This window comes from Mirounga angustirostris, unplaced genomic scaffold (genome assembly GCF_029215605.1).
Source record: "Mirounga angustirostris isolate CCGP_5_RB_7025 unplaced genomic scaffold, mMirAng1.0.hap1 SCAF_1, whole genome shotgun sequence".
NCBI lineage: Eukaryota > Metazoa > Chordata > Mammalia > Carnivora > Phocidae > Mirounga > Mirounga angustirostris.
The window spans coordinates 158614803-158635028 of NW_026991709.1; the positions used below are offsets into that span (position 1 = coordinate 158614803).

A 20226-nucleotide genomic window follows, 5' to 3' on the forward strand; every position below is an offset into this window, starting at 1 on the left:
AAGTGTTAATTTATTAATCTCCAAACCAACCACTGGAAGAACTATAGTTAGAGATACAGTCAAATCACAATAAATACATTAAGATAGAAAACTAAAAAATGTTCAAGTAATCCGAGAGTAGACAAGGAGAAAAAGAGGAACAATAACAACAAAGAGCAGAGGGAATACCCATAACACAAACAAAATGATAGACCTTATTCCAGCCATAAAAATACTTACCTTAAATGCAAATGGGATAATGATACCAATCAGAAAACAGAAACTGTCAGGATGGATTAAAAATAGAATGATCTAATAATATGCTGTCTACAAGAAATCCACTGCAACTATAATGATGTAGATAATTTAAGAGTGAGAGGATGGAAAAAATATACGATGCAAAACTAATGAAGTGAAAGCTGGAGTGATTATATTAATGTCAAAGTTAACTTCAGTGCAAAGAAAATTACCAGGGATAAAGGAAGACATTTCATAATGATAAAATGATTGATTTACCAAAAAGACAAAACAGCAGTAAATGTGTATGCACATAACAATAGAACTTCCAAATACGTGAAGGAAAAATTGAACTGAAAGGTGAAAGAGACAAATCAACAAAGATTTATTTAACATTCCTCTCTCAGTAATAAACAGACAATTATAGAGAACAAACTGATGGTTACCAGAAGGGAGGTGGGGGGATGGGTTAAATAGGTGATGAGGATTAAGGAGTGCACTTGTGATGAGCACCAGATGTTGTATGGAAGTGTTGAATCACTATATTATACACCTAAAACTAATATTACACTGTATGTTAACTAGAATTTAAATAAAAATTTTTAAAAAAGAAAATATATTGAGTTGAATGAAAACACAATATATCAAAAATTATGGGGGTGCCTGGGTGGCTCAGTCATTAAGCATCTGCCTTTGGCTCAGGTCATGATCCCACGGTCCTGGGATCGAGCCCTGCATCGGGCTCCATGCTCAGTGGGAAGCCTGCTTCTCCCTCTCCCACTGCCCCCTGCTTGTGTTCCCTCTTTCACTGTCTCTCTCTGTCAAAAAATAAATAAAATCTTAAAAAAAAAATTACAGCGTGCTATGGAAGTAGTGCTTAGAATTTAATTTGTAGCATTTAGTGCTTACATTAGAAAAGAAGAAAGGTCTCAAATATCTAAGCACTCACCTTAGGAAACTAGAAAAAGTAGAGCAACATAAATCCAAATTAAGCAGAAGGAAGGAAATAAGAGAAGAAAACAATGAAATTGAAAGCTAAAAAAATAAAATAAAATATAGAGACAATCAATGAAACCAAAGCTGTTTCTTTGAAAAGATCAATACAATTGATAAACATCTAGCAAGAGTGACAAATAAAAAGAGAAATAAGGTGCAAACTACCAGTATCAGAAATGAGAAAGGGCATATCATTATAGTCTTCACAGACATTAAAAGGATAACAAAGCAGTGCTACAAAAAACTTTAGACACATATATTCAACAACTTAAATGAAATGGACCAATTCCTTGGAAACCACAAACTACATAGCCACTCAAGATGAAATCAGGAACTCCAAACTATTAAATGCATTGAATTCTTAGTTTATAACATTCCAAAAAATAAATTGCCAGACTTAGAAGTTTTCACTGGTAAATTTAACCAAACACGTAAGAAAGAAATAACACCAATTCTGCAACCCCTTTCAGGACATATAGGGAGAGGAAACACTCAACAACTCATTTTATGAGGCAGCATTGCCTGATCTGAAACCAAAGATGGTACAGAAAAAGAAAAGTACAGACCAATATCCCTCATGAACATAGACACAAAAATCCTCAAGAAAATATTGGCAAGTTCAACCCGGCAATATATAAAAAGAATAACACACCGTGACCAAAAGTGAGTTTTATCCTGGGAATGCAAGATTGGTTCAATATTCAGAAATTAATCAATGTAATCTACTATATTAATCCTATAGACGAAACCACATGATCACGTCAATTGATGCAGAAAAATCACTTGAAAAAATATAACACCCATTCATGATTAGAAACTCTTAGCAAACTAGGAAGAGAAGGGAACTTCCTCAACTTCTCAATCTATTAAAGGGGACCTATGAAAAAGTTAGTTAACATTATTCTTAATGGAAAAATTGAATGCTTTTTCCCCTAAGTTTACACATAAGGAAAGGATGTCCACTGTTACTATTCAACATCATACTCAGAGTCTTAATGCAATAAGGAAAGAAAAAGAAATAAAAGTTAGGCAAAGAAAAAGAAGAAATAAAATTCCATTTCAAATGACATCTACATAGAATCATCTGTGTATAAAATCTCAAAGAATCTATTTCTTAAATTCTTAGAATTAATGAGTTTAGTGTTGCCAAAGAATTAAAAAAGTCAATCTTATTTCTATACATTAGGAAAGTACAAAATTTGAAAAAAACTACAATTGCTCCAAAGAAAATGAAATATTTATATATAAATCTAACAAAACATGTATAGGATCTATATGCTAAAATTACAAAATGCTGATGGAATCAAGGAGGATTGGAATATGCAAGTATAAATGTCAATTCTCCCCAAATTGATCTATAAACTTAATGCAATGTCAGTCAAATGCCAGGAATTCTTTTGCAGCTATAGACAATCTCATCTAAAATTTATATGAGAAGACAAAGAAACTAGAGTAGCTAAAATAATTTTTAAAAAGAATAAAATTGGAAGAATCACACTATCTGGTTGTAAGGTTTTCTATAAAGCTAAAATAAGGCAGTGTGGCATTCGCACAAAGATAGGTAGATAGATACATCTATGGAACAGAATACAGAGCCCAAAAAATAGATCCACACAAGTATGGTCAGTTGGTTTTTGACAAAGATGCAAAAGAAATTCAATGAAGAAAGGATAGTCTTTCAGCAGACAGCATTGGTGTTCTAATGAACTTTTATAGATTCTGTCATTGAAGATTTGGCATCCATTGATCACAGGGCCAAACCAACTGTCAAAGTTTACATCTCTCCACCTTCTGGGTTTTGTGGATGCTTGAAAATGATATAAACAAATCTCCAACCACAATTCCTGACATCTGTGTTTCTCTTCCTGCCAAATAGGGGCTATCTCCACCTAATAACTTCCTGCGATATAGTAAAAAAAGCTTGTTTTCATGCTTTCCCTCTGCCCCTTCTGCCTCCTGACTGACCTTGTTTCTTCTGCCCTGTGGCCCCTTGTGGCATGGCATGCCCACTTCTCTTAGGAATTGTAACTAATAAATTCTTATTTCAATGTCACTGATCTCTCCATTACCTCACTCAATCACCTCTACAAATTAAAATCTTATACAATCAAGATAATTGGAAAAATTGGTCATATGTAAGAGAAAAAAAAGAACTTCAGCCTAAACCTCATACCTTACACAAAAATTAACTGAAAATGCATCATATATATAAATGTAAAGCAATGGAGTATCTTGGTGGCTTAGTTTGTTAAATGTCCAACTCTTGGTTTCAGCTCAGGCATGATCTCAGGGACATGAGATTGAGCCCTGCATTGGGCTCCAGCTGAGCATGGAGCCTGCATAAGATACTCTCTCTCTCTCCCTTTCCCTCTGCAACATCCCCCCAACTTGCACATGCTCTTTCTCCCTCTCTCTCTCAAAAAAAAAAAAAAAAAGTACAACACAAGAATTTAAAACTTCCAGAGTTATAAAGAAGAAAATCTTCATGACCTTGAGATATGCAATGAGTTCTTATATATGGTACCAAAACCTTAATCTATGAAAGAAAATACTGATATATTAGACTTTATCACAATTTAAAACTTGCTCTCTGAAAGACACTGTTAAGAAAATGAAGACACACTGTAGACCGGGGGGAAATATTTCCTTTAAGACTTTCTCTTTACCTTTGTTTTCAGCAATTTCACTGAGATCTGCCTAAGTGTGATGTCTTTGTTTTCATTCTATCTGGGGTTCACTGAGCTTTTGGAATTTACAGATTGATGTTTTCATCAGTTTGGGGAAAGTCTTCAGCTGTTATGTTGAATATTGCTTCTACTTTATTCTCTCCCTTCTTTCCTTTTTTGAGACTCTAATTAGCTGTATGTTAGACCTTTAGATGGGCTATGATCTTATCTGGACTCTCCATTCATACTTTTTTCTTCCTATACTTCAGATTGAATATTTTTTATTGAGCTATCTTCAGATTCACTTATTCCTTCTTCTATTGTGTTCAGACTGCTGTTAACTATCCTATGAGTTCTTATTTTCAGATATGATTTTTTTGTTTCCAGAATGTCCACCTTTTTCTTTTTCATGAATTCCAATTCTTTGATGAATTTCTCCAATTTTTTCATTCCCCTTTGTCCATCTTTTCCTCTATTTTGTCTTATTAATCAGTTATTTTATTGGCCTGTTAATTCCAATATTTGGGTAATTCATAAGTCTTCTTCTATTATGGTTTTTTTCCCTTTAATTGGCCCTATTTCCCTGCCTACTCACATGTCTGGTAATTTTTCATTGTATGCTGAACAATGGGAAGGCATCAAAAAGTGTCCTTCCCCCAGAGAAGATTATGCCCTTCATTGGTAAGACAGAGCAAGGGACTAATCACCTCATCCAATCAGGGGTTGAGTTAGGCCAGGGCTGGGTCACAGCCTTAGCAACACTCAGTTCACCTGTTGTTTGTCCCTGTTCCCTGGTCATGGTTCTTCCAGGCTTTGGACTGAGCACTTCATGGATCTCTGTGTCCTCTCCCCTGAAAGACTATGGGGATTCAGTTCTTCCCTTCAGAATTTTTTTAGCTTTGCTCTTTAGCCTTCCTGAACAGCTTCAAAACCTGACAACATCTTAAAGGGAGACCTCTCGTTTGCCACAGGGCTCCTCACTTTAGTCAGGTTTGATCTTCCACATACCATACAACTCTGGGAGATGTTCCCCTGACCATTAAAAGTATTTGGCTCAGAATCCCAGATTGCCTTTTTAACTTAGCATTTTCGAGTAAAAAAAATTGGCCACGTGTGGGAAGTTCCTCTTTGCAGATCCTCTAGTTTTCAGTCTGTCACACCAGCCCCACACAACTCACCCTCCTCTCCCCGACCCTGGTTTCTCTTTTCCTCACTAGAGTCCCTCTGTCTGTGTCCAATCCAGTTCTTTGCCTTGGTCTAGAATTAGCAAATATCCCAGGTGCAGAAAATGGCCCAGAAAGGGCTTTTTCCTCTCTGGAATTTTAGTTCATCCAGTCCTTATTGTTTCCACACCTCTCTAACGTCTTTAAAAATGTGATTTTTTTCAATTTACCCATTTTTTTCTAGTTGCATTAGGATCATTAGCCTGCCGAGACCTACTACTACATGTTACCAAGAAATGGAAAAATGATTCCTGTACTTCATTTTTTTAGACACAATTCTTTTTGTATGATACGTTTGTTTTACAATTTTATAAGGGAGAAAAGGGAAAGAACAAGATCGCAGAGTAAGTACCTTATTCAAACTTAGTTATTAAATGGCATAGCAGAAACAGAACCAGTCATCTGACAACAGAGCCTTACTTTCTACCTTTCTTACAACAAGATTCCTGATTTTGATCCTGCCATTTAACTAAGATTGCTTCGGTAGCCATCATCAGGGGTTTGCAGAGGCCCTTAGGGATGTACCTGGTTCTGTCTTTACCTTGAGTCAGCTGAGGGTGGGGGTCAGTAACCCCGGTGAGTTATATATTGGATGGTGCTGGCCCTGCAACTCTCTGCCTTCAAGATTAGGGCTTTAGGGTTTCACTATTTCCTTATCTCTTGCCAAAAATCATAAGCTAGATGCTCTCCACAGGGGCTGACTTAGGAAATCTGGTTTACCACTATGCAAGCATATAAGTCCTGTGATGTTTTTTCATAACTGGAAGAATGAGATAAAGCAGAAACTCACATGCTCTAGGCAAGATCATACATCTCATCTATAAGTCCTGAATTAACAGGTTCTTTAGGGTCTTCTCAAAAAGAGAGAAGTGGAGAAACAGAATGGTTGAATGTTTGAAGTTAAAGTTCTAACTGGGTCTTTTAAGAAATTCTCACTCTTTAGAGACTGAAGCAAGTGAGGTCTCTGCTTCTTTCCAGTACCTGAATTTTGGTCGCTACACAGTTAATGTGCAAGCTGGATGGTGAGCCAGAGAAAGGAAAGGAGCTAAAAATTAGCTAATTTTGCCCTCTGACTTTAATAACTTTTATAAGTGGTTTGTCAGGGCAGGAGCTAAATTATGGCTTGGATAAAATGTGACTTCTATTATCTATGCTTTCTTTCTTCCCTCTTAGCAAGAGAATTTAAGAATTGGCTTTATAGTTTGACCCATTGGATTTGGGTAAAAATATAATGTGATTTCTGTTACTTTTGTAGTTTTATTGCTATCTGAACTTCTAGTAATATTGGCAATATGTATAAAAATTAAAATTACAAACCCCTTACCAGATACACGGTTTGCAAATATTTCCTCCCATTCCATAGGATGCCTTTTTACCCTGTTAATTATTTCCTTTGTTGTGCAGAAACTTATAGTTTGATGTAGTCCCATTTGTTTATTTTTATTTTTGTTGCCTGTGCTTTTGGTGTCATATCCATGAAACCATTGTAAATCCAAGGTCACTAAGCTTTTCTCCTAAGTATTCTTCTAAGAGTTTTAAAGTTTCATGTCTTATATTTAAGTCCTTAATACATATTGAGTTGACTTTTGTGTATGGTGTGAGATAAGGGTTCAATTTCAATTTTTTGCATGTAAATAAGTGTTGGCAAGGATGTGAAGTAATTGGATCCCTTGCATGCTGTTAGTAAGAATGCAAAACAGTGTAGTCACTATGGAAAATAATATGGAGGTTCCTCAAAAAATTAAAAATAGAAATACCATATGATCCAGCAACCCAGAATTTATTCTGGGATTTTATCCAAACCTGGGTATTTATCCAAATATTTGAAATTAGGATCTCAAAGAGATATTAGCACTCCCATGTTCATTGAAACACTATTCACAATAGCCAAGGGGTGGAAACTACCTAAGTGTTCATTGACATATGAATGGATAAAATGTAGCATGTACATGCAATGGAATACTATTCAGCCTTAAAAAAGAAGGAAATTTTGTAATATGCAAAAATATGGATGAACCTTGAGGATATTATGCTAAGTGAAATAAGCCAGTCACAGAAAGACAAAAACTGCATGATTTCACTTATCTGAGGTATCTAAAATAGTAAAATTCACAGAATCAAAGAGTGGAATGGTGTTGCCAGGGGCGGGAGGTGGAAATGGGGATTATTAATCAATGGGCATAAAGTCTCAGTTAAGCAGATGGATACAGTATAGAGAGCTACTGTACAACATTGTATCTAGAGTCAACAATACTGTATTATACATTTTAAAATATGTTAAGAGGATAGAGCTCATCTTAAGTGTTCTTACCACAATAAAATTTTTAAAAATTAAAATCACAAAACATGCCATTTGAGCTAAGAAAGATGTAAAAGGGTGGGGGAAACACACAAAGTAAGGAAAGAAAATATGGTATAGAAACTCAAAATTTGTACAGTGCGAGAAGTGGAAAGAAGGAGGTAGCAGGGCCTGGGCTAATGGGGAAGAAGCAGCATCGAGAGACTTAGGAATGAAAACAGTTCTTAGGAACTAGATGAATGAAAACGAGCAAAATTTGGCCTTTCCAAATTGAGGGGAGAAATAATTCAGTGGAAGGAAACCCTTTCTAAATAACAGGCAAGATTCAATTGAGTAACATTGACGTCATATAGACTATGCATTTCCATAGGAGAGATGCTGTATTTTCTTATCATACTGTAATTTGATTCAACAAATACTTGCTGGACATATGATATGTCAGGCCCTGGGCTGGGTGCTGAGGATCTAGAAACGAAATCACACTCTATGCCCAGAAGGAACTTGTGGATCAGAATAAGATACAGTCAGATCAGTCATGCATACAGTTAAGTGCACACATAGGACGTATGGAGGGTCAAGTCACTCACTCTATAGGTAGGACTTAGAAGAAGGAAAAGGAGAAAGATGTTTGGCACCAGGGACAATATAAGTCAAAGCAGGATAGAGAAGGATTAGATTGAGTTTCTTTCATGCTTTAATATCTTCATTTCATGAGTGCATATTAAATTAGTCTGTTTCTCAATTAAATGTCAATTATTGATCACCATTCAAGGATGAGACCAGCTCTCAGTATCTGGAATCAAAAAGAGCTGAGCTTATTGTTTATTTATGTGTAGGAATGATTAACTGGTCAGAGACACTTCGATTGAACAAACCTGACTAATAATCTCAGGGTTGTGGGCAGGAGTTTATTTTGGATTACTGTTTGTTACACAGGTGGGAGTGGGTTGCTGTCAGAAGTATGGTTTGTGTTCATGATAGAGGCAGGGGTGGGTCAAGCCAGAGGTAGCAGAAAAGTCAGTGGAGCCGGTCAGCTGCTGATTGGCTCCCTTTCAGAGTCTGCAGCTCCATCTGACTGATTGGTTCTAGAAGCACGTTCACTGAAGCAAGCGTGTACATGATTAATCAATCAGGTTGAAAACCACTTCTGATATTGATGTGTTCCCATGGCCATAGAACAGCTAGGCTTTTCCTAGGAGTGTGGAACTTTGATATATTCTCATTCTCCCCTCCTAGTCTCTTATTAACCTAAGCAACAGGAGACATCATTGGGGTTGTCCAGATGCTCTCCGCTATTGTTGATTCTTCTTGAAGATAAGGTTTTACTTGTGGGTCTGCTTTTTAATTTTCTTGTCCATTGGCATGAGTTCGTCCTGCTTCTGTCTTCAAATCATTTGTTGAAACATTTGTTAGGACAGTGGCCGTGTAGACTTAAGACTCTGGAGAAATAAATCAAGCTGTGTGATATACGAGTATAACACCGTATTACAAGAAGGGAGTGGAGGGCACTCTCATGGCACGATCTAGACTTTTCCAGGTCTCATCATCAAAACAAGGCCCAGCAATTCCCTGAGTCTTAATAGTTTGCCTCTTCTTTTTGCATGGATAGAAATCGTTCTCTGTGGTGTTAATCGAGGTACAAAATGAAGTGTCAGCAATAGCACAGACTCTTTTGGGTTAGCAATAGAAAAACCAAAGGAAATGCTAATTTCCATAGCTATTTGGGCAAAGGAATTTTAACTGGTTTGTTTACTATTTTCTTTCTTTTCTTTTTTTTTTTTTAATTTTATTTATTCATTTGACAGAGAGAGACACAGCTAGAAAGGGAACACAAGCAGGAGGAATGGGAGAGGGAGAAGCAGGCTTCCCGCCGAGCAGGGAGCCCGATGCGGGGCTCGATCCCAGGACCCTGGGATCATGACCTGAGCCGAAGGCAGACGCTTAATGACTGAGCCACCCGGGTGCCCCTGTTTACTATTTTCTATATCAGCCAAAGCGAGGGAGAAATTTTCAAGGATCACCTGAGTTGAGCAGCACATGGGGATGGGATTGTTATCCTCAGGAATCTGTCCCACCAGTGTGGGAAGGGTTTTATCCCTTCGGACTCTTTATAAGAAGACACAGCCCCCCAGAGGGTATTGGAGAGTCATACACCTGTTCTAACTAATAGACTGATAGAACAATTAATTGGTCCCGGTCCCGGGTTGGCAAAGAGCCTGGCTCCTACACAGAAAAAAAGAACCTGAGCACTGCAATAGAGATGTGATCAGCTCTACTGGAGCTGCAGGTATATTATCTCTAGGGCTCATGATAAACAGTCACTATTACATCCTGTTAAATAACAAAATTCACCCAAGTAAATCTAAAGATCTAATTGGCTTTATTCAATGATTTGTGAATCAGGCAGCACCCCATGTAGCAAGTGGAGAGGTGCTCCGAGGAGTTGTACAAAATAGACAGAGGGTAGGGACAAGAAAGTTATTAGCAAAAGGAGAGGATTGTTCCAGGCAAGGCTGCTTTCTAGGGGGAAAAGCAAGGTGTCTGATGGTGCAGATGGCCTCATCTTTCCTAGGAGGCTGGAGAGGACCCAGGTGCAGACTAAAGGGCAGGAATTGAAAAATTCCTGACTGACCAGTTAAGACCACATTTCTGGGGGAGGTTGAAACTGCAATTAGGTTATGTCATAAGCACCGGTGTGAGAACTTGGTCTAAATGACACCATTTGGGGCCTGTGTGTATTTTTTGTGGGTTGTTCTTTTTTCTTAACAATCTCGAGAAAATTGTTATCCCCCTCTCTCAGGGCAGGGACATTGTTTTCATTTCTGTATTGTGTCATTGTTGGTGACCTCAGTTTGCCATATCTCCATACCATACTTCAAGTTAGCTGCTCAGGCAATAGTTTAGGAGAGGCAAATTAAAAAGTTAGGATGGTCATCAGCCCTTGGTAAACCAATAAAGAGAAAAAATATGATCAAAAGGTAAAGAATAAAGTTACACAAAGAAGAGCATGACAGTGATTATAGTAGAGGATCTTGTTCTGATGGTCTCTTCAGTCTAAGGATGCCCCATGGAGTGAATGCTTCTGGGGCGGGCTGGGGGTGGGGGCTGTCTGGAGAACCTCAGTTTAAGATCCCCAGTGGCTGTGTGTCCAGTTCTACTGCTTTTTCTAAAGCTCTTTGAAAATGTTCAGCCGATCTACTTTTTTCATTCCTTCGCATTGTAAATATGCACCAGCGACATACTGCATGTTCACACAGCCTGCTTTTCTGTGTAGAGCAGGTACACATTTTCATGTGAGGGACTCTTGGAAAATATTGTCCAGAATGTGTTCTTTCCGTTTGAACTACTGGACACCGTGGCCATGGCTGACCCTCAAGGTTTGATATGAGTTGTCAAGATGTTAGAATATTGGCTTCAGTTCACATCTGTGCTAAGTTTCTGTGGAAATGTCTTTGAAAAGTGTCTCGCCACAGATAATAATAACTTGAATTTAGTTGAAAACAGCTCCTGGGTTTATGGCAAACTAGCCAAGAGCCCTATTTGTCAGATATTGGATAGTTTTTCCTGGAAATCTATCAATTGCCTTCTTAACATAAAAATACAGGAAAAGATACGGCTAGATTGTTTGCCTAAGTGACTCTGCTCTTCACTTAGTTACTTGTTTTATTGTCAGTTTTGCACACTATAGTTGGCTCTTCTGTTGCATAACTTCCTGGAGAGCTTAAAATAATTTAAAGAGTCTATATAAGCCTTATGAGTAAATGACACCCTACTGAAAACCCAGGTATTTAGTACTGGCTGGTTTTCATTTTGGCTGTTTTCTCAGGAGTGTGGCCATTTTCACTGGGACATGCGGGAAGGAGTGGGCCATGGGCTCAGCGGCTGAACCAACTGAAACTCTCTGGGAAGAGACCAGAGGGTGCTGTTGAAAGCCATGCTTTTTTTTTTTTTTAAGATTTTATTTATTTATTTGACAGAGAGAGCGAGAACAGGAACACAAGCAGGGGAAATGGGAGAGGGAGAAGCAGGCTTCCCGCTGAGCAGGGAGCCCAATGCGGGGCTCGATCCCAGGACCCTGGGATCATGACCTGAGCCAAAGGCATATGTTTAACGACTGAGCCACCCAGGCGCCCCGAAACCCATGCATTTTTAAATGCTTTATTTTTTATTTTTATTTATTTATTTTTAAAGATTTATTTATTTGACAGAGACAGACACAGTGACAGAGGGAACTCAAGCAGAGGGGGTGGAAGAGGGAGAAGCAGGCCTTCTGCTGAGCAGGGAGCCCGATGCGGGGCTCCATCCCAGGACCCCGGGATCATGACCTGAGCCGAAGGCAGACGCTTAACGACTGAGCCACCGGGCACCCCTAAATGCTTTATTTTTTAAGAACAATCTTTTGTCATGTGTACTATGAAAGCTTATTATAACAGATAGTTAAGCTACTTTAACCCAAATATATCCTAATCTTCCAAAAAATGTCCTTTAAATAGGCAGCCTAAAAAAATTTAGGGTAATATATCCTATTACTGTGAGAAAATGTTAACTCCTTGTTTTCAAGGTTTAAAATCATATTTTTATGAGTAATAATGTAGGAGATGAATTAAATGCAGACTCCTATTAGTAAAGTTTGGAGAAATATCAAACCTTCTGGCCTCCACCTCTTTAAACCCTAGTCGTGAGCTCTTGTTGAGTGTCTGTATTACAAAAAAAAATGATTTTAAATATGGTACCAGGGGTTCTCTTTGAAAAATAAAAGCCTTTGTGAAATAAACTAGCAAGCATTTTAGATCTCCTACTATTAGTTATGCTTTTGAATTAATTATGCTTGCTTCTGGAATGACAATGGATACTCATAAATATGGATTTCCGGCAAGTGTTATCAAAAAGTCAAATTGTATTCAGACATTGCTTCAGTTTGGTGGGTCAGGAAAATCAAATATAGAAAGTGAGCACCAGCATCTATTTGTGGAAATGTTCAGACCTCTCCCAAACTGGCCCCAGCCTGCCTATGCAGCCTCATCTCCTCCAGTCTCTTCCCTCCCAACCCTGCAAAACCTGAATTCCAGCCACGGGAATGGACAGTCATTTCCTGAACACACCTCCATTCTGTGCCTGTGCTTACTCTGCTTTTAATGCCTCCACCTCTGTTTCGCTAACTCTTACACATCTGGCAAAAAATGCCCTTGGCGGTTGTGTGACCACTGGGTCAGGGTTGATTGCACTGGTTCCCTGCACCAGCTGCTCTGGGTCGGTCATTGCCCTCCTCACCACTTAGGGGAAGAGACCTTGCCTCTTTTCGTGTCCGCCTTCCAAGAGCCCGCCCAGGGTCTGGCTTCTGTGATAGGAGCTTGGTAAATATTGGTTTACTGAACTCACTTCTCTCATCTCTGTAGCCTGTCCTGTTCTTCCACCCCCTAAAAAGCCACAAAAATAATCAGACTTACAGGTATTGTGGGTCATTTTTTAAAGTAGGATTTTTCCTTTCCCTGTCTGGAGAGCCAGCTAACGAGACGTCTTCCCGCCCAGCTGATGTCCCAAACCACTGGTGTCACTTTCTCCAGGAGACCGCTCTGGGCCTCACTGGCTTACTGAAGTGGTCACACTGCAGTCTGCCTCCCAGCTGGAGAGCCACTGTGGGTGACACAGGGAAAGTCACCCCGAAGGTTCCAGTCACTAGAGTAAATGCACTTCAAAGATCTCTTTAGAGGTGAATGATTGTATGAGATGAAAGAAGGGTTATTATAGTAAGGTCTTGCCTTTATCTTTCTTTGGATAAAACTCTAAGCACCTTTTTAAAAGTTAAAGTAAGTATTTCTCGAATTACCTCAGTTGTTTATTAAATGGCATCTCCCTGGCCCTTGCCCTCGGCAAATTCTGAGCTAGGAGGTCTGGAGTGGGACTTAGGAATCTGAATTATAGGAAGCATCCAGGCAGTTCTGGTGTGAGTAATTGTAGGACTACACTTTGAGAAATACAAATAATGGTGAAAACAGTGAAGAGGTGGAGGGATCACATACCCAGAATATTTACTAAGCATGTATCACTTAAGCCAGGCCCCAGGGCCAGCTCTTAGAAGAGATGCAGAGATGAATAAGGCAAACTCCCTTCCCCTGGGCAGCACTGTATAGTCAGGTACCCTAGGAGGAGGGCAAGCTCATTCGGTCAAAGTATCCTGACATTGGGCGCCTGGGTGGTTCAGTCGGTTAAGCGTCTGCCTTTGGCTCAGGTCATGATCCCAGGGTCCTGGGACGGAGCCCTACATCAGGCTCCCTGCTCAGCAGGGAGGCTGCTCCCCCCCTCCCTCTGCCCCTCCCTGCTGCTCATGCTCTCTCTCTCATGCTCGTTCTCTCTCTCAAATAAATAAATAAAATCTTAAAAAAAAAAAAAAAGTATCCTGGCATTCATAAGTTATCAGAGCAGGCTGTTGGGTGTGGTCTGCTTGAATCCCAGAAGTGTTCTGGACTTAGATAGACATTTCTTAAGTTCATGCTGGACCAAAAAAAGCACTATGTTTTTACAATGGCCAAAGACGCCAGACAAAGTATTCTTCATGCCAACTCTCTCTAAGAAAAGGCTTGGATTTAAAGATTCATCAGCTGAGGTGGCTTTGAACTGGAGTGAATGGCTCGTCTTCTTTTTGTTGTGGGTATCCATGAAATGTATTTCCAGTTAATCATATGAAGGATTTTTTAAAAGATTTATTTATGTATTTGAAAGAGAGAAAGAGAGGGAGAGTCAGCAAGAGGAGGGGCAGAGGGAGAGGGAGAGAATCTTAAACAGACACCCTGCTGAGCACAGAGCCCAGGGCTCCATCTCATGACCCTGACATCACGACCAAGAGTCGGACGCTTAACCAACTGAGCCACCCAGTCACCCCCATATGAAGGATTTTAACCTTGATTATCTGGCACTCTCAACAGGGAACCCTGAAAAAGTACTCTAAGAGACTAAAGTTTGCCTATGGCTCCCAAATTGCAACTAGCTATAGTAATTTTTATCATTGGTATCCTGAAAGTTCACGGAGAACTGGCAGTCCCACATTTCATTATGACCATTAGTTAGAAATTCTACTTCATTCAATCCATGTATAATTATAGTGCTATATTACTTATGGTTTCATATTTGCCTTTGGTTTCCCAGTTGACTGTGTCTTAAGGACAACAAAAAAAAGAGAGAATCTTTAACGTGTTATTCTCTGATACCTAGTACAAACACAAAAGGGATATCCAAAATATGCATAAAATTAACTGGAAGTTTAAAGGATTATACATTCTATGCTTTTTGCTATGAAAACAAATAAATTGCTAACAGCCACACCAATAGCAAGGATTTGTTCAAGAAAGTAAATTTTAGGTCTGTTTTCATGAAGCCTGATGTACAGAGTCTTGTACATATCTATGGCATATTATGACAACAGGTCATATTGTTACTCCTGAATCCTTAAGAAAATGTTTAATTACATTTGGAATCTTCCACTCACTAAGGCAGAGATAACATATGTTTTAAAATATCATAAAAGAGTAAGGAATGTGTTATCTTCAACTAGTTCATCCTAATTCATAGATGTAATCATTTTTTTATGACTCTCTTTCTGTACTAGTTCTTGGGTAAATATGGAAATGAGCACAAAATGATGGCTTTCTGCAAATCATTTTGTTTACACTCATGTAATATGCCAAACATTAATAGTTAGTCAATAAATATTATTAAGATCCCTTAGAAAAAAGACATTATACTTAGCAGCTCAGAGAATATAATAATGCATACCTCGCCTTCAAGGATTTATATCCTGTGTGTCTACATTTTTCAGCTGTGGAATATATCTGATGACTAGTTCTCACAAGGCCACTTTAGAGAAGTATTTGCAGAGTGTTGACCTGTGTCCTGTCAGGTTAAGTCCAGCCCAGGTTAAGAGAAGTTACTGATTCTTTAGGCAGGCTAACCTGGGGGAAGAGAGGAGCCCAAAAACAGACTCACACCAACAATTTCTCCCAATACCTGGGCCGAGATTCCTATATCCTTAAGAAGATGACCTTTATAAACTGACAGGAAGTGAGTTTTCAGCTCTCTGGACCCAGGGCTTCCCCATTCTAGAAAACCAGTCATCGCCTTTTGTTCTGACAAAAAAAGTATAAGAAAAAAAGATACCTGGGATGAAGGTGAGGAGCTGATCCATTTATGCATTTAGTTAAATTTTTATTTCTTAACTATCTATAAAAAGTATTGAGGATGCAGATGTGAATTAGACACTATTCTGCCCTCAAGTGACTTACAATCTAATCTAATAGACAAACATAAATAAAGAGCAATATATTTTATAGGAATCTGATTTCTGTTCAAAGGACAGTGGAAGCCCAAAGAAAGGAATGGCCAATTTTGTGTAGAGAGACATAAAAGACTTCTTTTCTTTTAAGATTTTTTATTTTTAAGTAATCTCTACACCCAACGTGGGGCTCTAACTCACAACCCAAGGTTAAGAGTTGCATGCTCTACGGACTGAGCCAGCCAGGCGCCCCTAGACATGAAAGATTTCTTAGTGGTGACTACTGAACTGAGCCTTAAAAGAGAGGTAGGAGTTTATGAAGTGGGGAAGGAGGAGGAGGAGAGACCATTCTAGGCAGAGACCAGCCTAAACAAAGGCCAAGAGCTGAATGGCCTTAACCTGTTTGGGGAACTGCCAGCAGCCCAGCATGCCTGGAGCATAAGGCGGTAGGGTGTGTTGGAGGAAATGTCAAGCTCCAGACAGTGTCTGGATCATGAAAGCTTGTGTATCTTTCAAGGAAGGGATAGACACGAGAAGAGTTGAGGAGGTGCAACCAACAGAATTGGGTGACAGATGAGATACGGAGGGTGCTGAACCAAGTTGGATGGTGGTGATATTCATCTGAGGCTGTGCCCTGTCACCTCTGACCTGTTGCAACATCTCTAGGTCATCCTCTAAGCATGCTCCTACCCACCATTCCCAGGCTCTCCCTTGTTCTCCCCATACCGGCTCAGCCTTCTGACCGGCTGGGCCCCACAGGACAAGCTAGTGAAGAGGAATAGGAAAGGAATGAGGGAAAGACGGGCCCAGGGCTTGAAAGAACTGACAACGTGAGGCCAGACTTGACTCACATAGTGAAATCCACTGATGCCCCAATACCAGGTCAAGACATAAAGCCCAAGGGCCATTCAGAATCAGGTGGGGCAGCAACTTTGTAATTGCAGCTTATTTGGCACCCACGGGCTCAGTGACAGAACTTAACTATTCAGCTGCCTACAATTCCACTTGGAAATGTATTTCTAATTCCAGTGGAAATGTAAGACGTTGCAAACACCTGATTTTGCCTCCAAAATCAAGCAAAATCAAGCTTTAACAAATGGAACTTGATCTTCCTTTTCAACTCTTTTATTTGATTTTCATTGCATTGTGTTTTGAAGAGTGAACACAATGCAGACGGATGACTCTTTTCTTAGCCTGGTGAGAAAAAACTGGCAAAGGGCAGTAAAGGGTTAGCCAGTGAAGAGAATGGCCTTATTATAAATGAGGACTACCAGCCCATGTTCACACAAAATAAGCAGGGCTGGCGTCACCCGGAATTTTGTAAATGGCAGATAAGCATGCTTTCAACCCAGTCCTCAAGGACTTTTTTTTCTGAAAACACCCGAGATGCCTGTGTTAGACTAAGAAAGGGACAAGATCATGTCTTCTAGGGTCTTGGTCTCCACATCGGGAACTCTAAAATGAGAGTAAAAAAACTCAAGAGAGCAGACAACTCCAGTGAGAACAAAATGGTCACAGGCATTATATCAGCAGTGAACAGATTGCATTTGACATGCGAGTCAGAAAGTAGCGCATCCACTCAGATGTGTCGGCCAGCCTCACTCCTGGAGGCCTGGGGCTGCAAAGTCCTTGTCTGGCCTTTAGGACGTCACCTGACAGCTCCTACCTCTCTCAGACGTTCAGGACCAGATGAATTCCTCTAAATCCCGTCCGGGAGCCTTCCTCCCCACCTGAAGGAGGAGGTGAAGGCTTGGCCTGCTTGAATGGCAGCCCTCTGACCTTTTGATTGTCTCTACCCAACCTTGGAAGAAACTTTTAAGAGACATTTGACCATACAGTCAGTAACCATCAACTATAGATCTAGCAAATAGTTAAATTCAGAGAAAGCAAATGTAAGATTTCAGCTACTTCAGTGAACACTGGCTTATTTACCCAATGCTCTAGAACATGCAGGAAAAAGAATTAACTTGACTGAGTACCTGCTACGTGCTAACCACTTTGTTCACAAGCAGTACATGAGAATAAAGAAATTCCAGTAGTAATGCCCTTCTCCCCCATTACAGTTATGTAATAACTTACTCTTTGCCACAACTTATGAAATTGGTATTATTATCCTTCATTTACAGATGAGAAAATTGTGGCCTAGAGAGGTTATATGGACCCCATTAGGAAATGGACACAAGCGTATGAACCAGGATCTGTTTCCAAAAGCCTACCTGCTTTTTTTCTGTGTCACAAGAGAGCCTACGACAGTAAACATATTTACTAAAGCTTGTTTCAAAAGCTTCTTTAGCAATGCAAGTAACTTTGGGAGTTTGCCCAAGCAATTACACAATCCCCTTCCTCTTTTGGATCCAGCCCAGGGAAGAATAGAGTAAGCCTGCCACCTGAAGGCAGCCCAGCAGGCAGAAGCAGGGAGCCAATACCACTGTAGGCCAGGTGCTGCGGACAGGGAGTCCTAGGAGGTCCTCTCACCGGCGCCCTCAGCCAGCTCCCTGACAGGCTTTGCATGTGCGCACCCACAGAAGGGGAAGAATCTATAGCAGCGAAACACAAGAGTGGGTCTTCACCTTTGTAGAAACAAAAACGAGAGGGAGGCATTGTCCTATCATTTTCTCCCTCCTCTGTCCCCCACCACCAAAAAAACCCTAAGGTATATAGTTTGCATTCGAGGTCGATTTGGGCATGACTTGCAAAGATAATTTCTATTCATTGGTCTGTTTTGAATAAAGAAAAGTCAGGCTGAGAGGTTCTGATAGCATACAAACTAAGATATGGAGGTATCTCATTGAAATTCTAAAGATGTACTGATCCCACCCTAGATTTCTCTCATCAAAAGAGTTATCTTGTAGTGCTGCTTCTGACTTATTAATAAAGATCACGCTTGTATTTGATTATTTATCTAATCAGGATTCACCTTCAGTTTAAGCTCATTAGTCTGCTGTCACAGAGTGACACTCTAAGTGTACCTGTTGGTGGGATTACATCCAAGTGAGACGGAGAATGCATTCGGGCGTTAATGGCCAGAAGCCGAGACAATGCCCCGCCAGCCAGGGCACCCTCGAGTAGAGCGTGTGCGCGGTCTGCCAACCAAACAGAAAAGGCACATGTTTCAAAGGGCAGCAGAAGGGCTGGACATTATAATTAAATACACTTAGCAACAGAGAAACAGAAATGGCAAGCGCCCTAATTATTTCAAAAACCAAGAGAATAATACCCATTCTTTGTATGCATTATGTTGGGGAAGCTTTTCTAATGGGCTTTTATTGAAACTTCTAAGTTATGTTCAGGATGCTGGTTGCTCAGCATGCCCCAGCCTGACTCCCACTGACTTGCATTTAACCTGTTTGCTTCCCCTTGTTAATAGGTCTTCTGAAGTGGTTGTAATATCATCCAGCCTAGTAATGTCTCTCCTGGGTCTTGGGGAGCAGGTAACTAAAGCATCTCGTTCTTACCTGATGGGTGGTTGCCAGGTTTAGCTGCTGGTGATAAATCCTCTTCTTTAAGGCTGCCTTGCCCCACAAATCAGAAATTCCCCTTTTTGTTGAACTAAGAAACCTCTACCACACTGAAAGAGAGCCGTGAACAGCAGAGCCGTGCAGTTAACCAAGGCCAGCATGCTCCCCTCCTCGGAAACGCTGCAGCTCACGCTGCATTGGGCTGCACCCACTGGAATGGGCTAAATTATTTATCCAGTTGGATAAGAGAGAAAGCTGCTAAGAGCTTCCTGAGTTGATAGCCTCACTCCCTGGATCCATACTGACAGAGGAAACAGGCTGGGCTCCATCAGCAAAGAGGAAAAAAAAAAAAAAGACTTCCTCCATAGTTCTCTGTCATCACCACTGTTACTTACAGATACCTAATTGGTATCTGTTTTCAGTTACCTGTCACCATGTTGTATACCTATTTATTTGCATATGTGACCCTTTTCCCACTGCATTAATTTCTTAACGGCAGAAAATATGCCTTATTCATCTTCCTAAACTTCTTGTCATTTAGCATGTTGCCTTGATAACATAGGAAACCAGTGAATATCTGTTGAGTGAACCATATCATCCAAAAATGGGAGATGCACTGGGCATTTGGGTTTGGAGCCTTTCTTTGACCCTAAACCTGAAATTTATCAAAGAATGGCCCTTCCCTAATGGGGAAAAGTTCATGCAACCTAAGAAGAGAGGAAGAGACAGGTTTACATTGATGAGGAAGAGAAAGGACGCATCCCTACTGGCAGGTCAGTGAAATCATTGCTAACGATCAACTGAAAGACAGATGTCAGAGTTGAGTTGCGCTCACATGCAAACCTGAAATTCTTATCCTAAAGGGGTTGCTCATGGTGTGAACCGCATTGGATATTGTAGAACACAAAGCCTGCAGTGGAATCCGCTTCATGCATAAGCATAAACAGAACACTCTAAAAAAATGATATCAAACTTGGCTATGGAGTACAGAGCAGACATCACTATTGCTTAGAAATTATCTGAGAAGTAGTACCAGGCAAGACAGAGAAAAGTCAGAGGCCCGTAAATGTGTGATACAGACTGTAAGAGGAAGGGGGTGCTA

The 20226-nt window shown here is 40.1% G+C and overlaps 1 protein-coding gene across 8 annotated transcripts in view; it reads left to right on the forward strand.

The window, feature by feature from the left end:
- KBTBD12 (kelch repeat and BTB domain containing 12) overlaps positions 1-20226 on the forward strand; it is a 74216-nt gene that overhangs the window by 25592 nt on the left and 28398 nt on the right. The window lies entirely within an intron of this gene.